Raw genomic sequence first — 5,137 nt, forward strand, 5'->3', positions numbered from 1 at the left:
AACTAAATGCATATCGTAAGGCTAAGCTAAAACAATGAAACAATTTTTATCTTACAATCATACAAATATAAAATTCACTCACTGGTACATTTATAAGGTCAATATATACATCTACAATGTTGGAAGTAAATCTGTTATGCAGTTATTTATGTTTTGCAAGATTAAATGACATTCATGTGTTGTATGACCGCATTGAATTGAAATGAATTAAATTCCGTCATTCCAGTTCAAGGCCAGGTCAGTCCAAAATCCAGTTAAAAGATTCTGAATTTCCCTGGTAAGCTACATAATGAACTAACCAAGCAAGCTTGCTGTTTTCAGTCAAATCTCATTTGCGATGGTCTCTCGTTGTAAATTGTTATGTTATGTAACTTGTAGTGTAAGCTGAAACCCTTGGTTCCTTTAAATCTGAGCTAGATAAGATTTTAACAACTCTGAGCTATTAGTTAAGTTCTCCCCAAACAAGCTTGATGGGCCGAATGGCCTCCTCTCTTCTGTAAATTTCTTATGTTCTTACATCTTTTGAATTGGGAAGGTGACCCTCACGACCAGCAATGACAGATTGTGCGAGTCAGCAGAAGACAGCATTTGAGACAGCACCATCCAGGAAGCTGATTTTGCAGGTGGTCATGATCCCCTTGGACCATCTCAGTAATGAACAATTCATAGGGAAATACAGGCTGGCCTGGGGTGGAATAATGAGTCCCCTTGGTCTGCTGCAGGATAACTTGAAATGAGGGAAACACTGGAATTTTGCCCTCAATGCACCGTGCAGCTTCTGTCAGCTCATTACTTCTACACCACTGGTGGATTCCTGCAGACCTACAGATGCACATGGCTTCTGCAAGGCTGTTGTGTCCTGCATCTGCGCATTGATCACATTTCTGTTGCACTGTGCGCACAACATACAATGTCCAGCAGGAGGGGATGTTTTGCATGACACTAAAATTGTTTTTTATGCTCTTGTAGGAATAGCTGGCATTGTGGGTGCAACGGATGGAACCTTCAACCCTATTTATATTTGCAGCCCCTTGAATCCCACCTGCACCCATTGAAAAGGGTTATCTTCTTGGCACTAGGCCTAAATGTCAAAGTGACATGCAGCCATCAAGGACATCTTACAGACATTGTTGCCAAGTGTCCTGGGGGAACACGATGCTTATATCTGGTCCAGCTTTTGGAGTGAGTCAGATGGCAAAGCATGGTGCGTTTGCTGGTGGCTGGTTAGTGGGAGACAGCAGGTATCCTCTTAGCTGCTGGTTCCAGTACTGAATCCCCAAACCGTGGCTGAAGAGAGGTGTAACACTGCACACCAAAGAACACACACTGCTGCAGAGGGTGCTTTGTGCTTGTAGAAGATGTGAATCTGTCGCCTACACAAGTCCTTCGGTTGCTTCTGTATGTTTTATTTTCTAAGTTTATTTTCTAAGTTTATATTATTCACATTTGCATATGTCAGCATGGTGGGACAATCATACAACATATTTCACCAGTGAAATACATGGAATTGACGTTCCTGTTACGACAGTCTGCGCTTTTGTTACACAGAGGCTGGGAGGAGCCAAGAAAGTGACTTAAGAACTTTCATGAGAGTTGGTCGTAACTCAAGTTGGTCGTAAGTCAAGACTATTTTTCCCATAAGAAATAATGGAAATACTCTTAATGTGTTACGAACCTCCCAAAGCACCTCTTACCTAACCCTTTCGTAATAAAAAAGGGTTGTATAATGTGCAAATTTACCAGAAACACCGATGATTTCCCTAGCGTATTCACAAAAAGTTATAAAACATGCCAAGCCTAGCAGAAACACCAATTTCATACTGTACTCACCATTTCCCTGTGTCCTGGTGTCGAACTGCTGTATGTAATTTTTGAATGTTGCTGTGCTGTTCTTGTCATGGGTAGTATGTTTTCTGCACAACGTGTGTGCTGGTGTATCTGAGGTGTGTGAGGAGCACCCAGCAGGCTGTCCAGGGGAGGCAGATGTTGATGCCTAAATGTCTAAATCAAGCTTCATTATATTATACTTATCTTGTCATGAATGTGAATTTGATGTTGACAATTGAATAAATTTGTTCTATGTTTACGTGTTCACAATGAGGGCATGCCTCTTAAATAGAAAATTAATTTATTACAAAAGTAGTGCGGCAGTCTTGAGGAATTTCACAGTGTTATACATGTCATACGTCACATGTGCAAATGTGTCCTTACAATGTCTGTGTAAAATAAAGAGGTCAATAAAAATGTGCGAGCAAGAGCTATTTACACAATAAGTCCATAAGTGCAGATCATGGATGCTGATCAACCCACTGCCGGTCAATTAGAAATTTCATTAATGAACCTAAGTAACTGCGGCGTTTCTTCATGACGTCGCTTGCTTGCAGCATCTGAATCTTTCAAAGAGTCCAGTACATCGGCAAAGCCGTCTTCCAGCCTTCTTCGCTTGCCTGGTGGCTGGGTCGATGGCGACCTTCCTGCCGGTGTGCTTGGGGGGTGGAGTACATTATGCCCCTGTCTGGCTGCCCAGGACTCCTTCATTATGTACCTCCACACCCTCAACCTCAACAAACAAGTACCATTTAACAATGACATAAAATGAATAAGGGGCAGCATGGTAGTGCAGTGGTTAGCACACACACACACACACCTACCTACCTACAGGCAATTCTAGCAACTCCAATTAGCCTCAGTATGTTTTTGGACTGTGGGGGGAAACCAGAGTACCCGGAGGAAACCCCATGATGACATGGGGAGAACATGCAAACTCCACACATATGTAACCCAGGCGTAGACTCAAACCCGGGTCCCAAAGGTGTGAGGCAACAGTGCTAACCACTGCACCACCATGCCGGCCCATACAGTGCTAACCACTGCACCACCATGCCGTGAGAACATACCATGTTGAATTAGCAATGCAATCACTGTTCTCTCTGCACTTTGAATCAAGTTACTAACACTAAAGTTTTAATACAGTACATTTACATTTAACATTCTGCTGAGCTGCTGTCTTTATTCATATATTAATTTAACCTGTTCAACAGATATTAGACCAAAATTAAGATCTTCCCTACCATGAAATTCATTGGCCAGACAGCCTTTATAAATTTCATGAGGACACAGGACAACAATATTTCTTTATAAATATTAGTTATGTACAGCTGAAGGAATGTTTAAGGTATTTCCATACAAAAATATTTCATTTACACAGTACCTGGTTTAAACTGCCATGTTCCATGTGAAAGTAAACAAGCTTTTTTTATTACAACAAATAAGTGATAGTCAAACAGTGACTCTCACAAGCTCAGCTCAAATAATATCTATCTTGCTTATACATGACAGTAATTTTGCCTCTGTTCTGACAGTGAAGCAGATTGACATGGGACAGTTTGATTTGTTATGGTCAAAAACCAGTCAGTAAATTTAAATTTAAAGAAGAAAAGAAGCCATTTGGTTATATCTAAGTGAAACGTAGACTCAATGTATCAAGTGCGTATATTTAGGTAATAACTGATTCCAAAAATACGTATACAATAATGGAAAAGCATGAGTTATTTCAAATGCAATGCAATCATTTGTTGTTATTAATTCAGAGAGTTCTGGAAAAGCATGCCATAGCATTATGCATGGTACCACTGTCAGTTTTACAAAGGATTATAACTTGTGCTTTGACTAAAATTAGTTATTTCTTCTCACGTTCACCTGTTAATTATAATAATAATGACAGATATATATTTCATTACAAATATAGTGCAGTGAAAATACCAGGTACCATTATTATACAACATTTGATACGTTCCTTGTTTCCTTCACCGCATAAAATGAACATTGCACACAACATGGTAAACTAATAAAAGGTAACGGACAATGACAAAACCATGTAATACTGAATTGCGGAAACTTAAAACAAAAACCTGAGAGAAGTACACAAGAGGATAGATGTAATTCATGTAAGACAGCTACAATATGCAGGTTTTCAAATGTCATTTTGTTTTCTTAATTTTCAAGAGCAATAAGTACACATGTTCTGCGGAGAGAAAGCATGCGGCCATTAGTGCTGTATATACAGTTTGTATCATTGGAGCCCGTAGAAACGATTTATTGTGCCTCACGTAAATAGAATACACATATTAAAATCATATACATAAATTTGTAGAAAGCTGAACACATTTCTTCTGTGGTCAGTGAACAAGGTAGCTTAACAGAATACCACTACTGTCATAACTGGATATCAAGAAGATTCATTTACCTTTTATGTATATTTATCTTTTATTCCGTTTTGCATTTGGTTAGAATTCCCCTTTAAGGGAGAACACCTTAACTTCCACAATGAATAGATTTATATTATTAAAAACGGTATAATTTTTCTTATAGTGGTTAGTCTAATTTAAAGATGAATTAGTTTGCAGTTGAATGTAATGATGTAATATGATTAGACCCCATTTCTGGACTGGAACACAGGAGCGAGAAGGTAAGCAGAATGTGGGATTGAGACCGAAAAGTGCATTCTGCTAAAAATCAGTCACCAATACAAATACCACATTTTAAGCCTCTTAATCTGTTACAATCCATCGTGTTTATTTTTAAAGATACACAATTTTAAGGTTAAATTAAAAGCTATCATATAATACATAATACACATTTAATGTCAAAATACAAGAATCTGAATGTTTATAAGACTCATTTGTCATTTGTGTGCAAGATTGCATGAGCCACTGTAATAAATTTTGTTAAATGTAGAGTTGTCTTTATTGAAGTCTTAGCATAAATTATATTTCATTTTCTGGTACATTTTCTTCAATAAATGCGCTATTTATTTATACAAAAGCAATCAAAATTCAGTTTTTGCTTACTGGATTACAAGACATATATTAACATTCTGCTGTGGCATTACCGTACAAGAGCAACATACTAATTCACCTCATAAAATATTCGTCTTACATTGCTGGCAATGTGCCCACATGCAAATGCACAAAATGTGATTTTCCATATTCTCAAAATCTCTGCTTTCACATGTTCAGTCACACATGATGTAAGACAAGATTTGGGGGGGGGTCCCCATATCATATACATACATGTATGTTATGCTTGCTTTGGGACTTATAAATAGACTTCTTGAGCCAAACCTGGGACTCCAAAC

Source organism: Brienomyrus brachyistius, chromosome 18, assembly GCF_023856365.1.
Source record: "Brienomyrus brachyistius isolate T26 chromosome 18, BBRACH_0.4, whole genome shotgun sequence".
Taxonomy (NCBI): Eukaryota; Metazoa; Chordata; class Actinopteri; order Osteoglossiformes; family Mormyridae; genus Brienomyrus; species Brienomyrus brachyistius.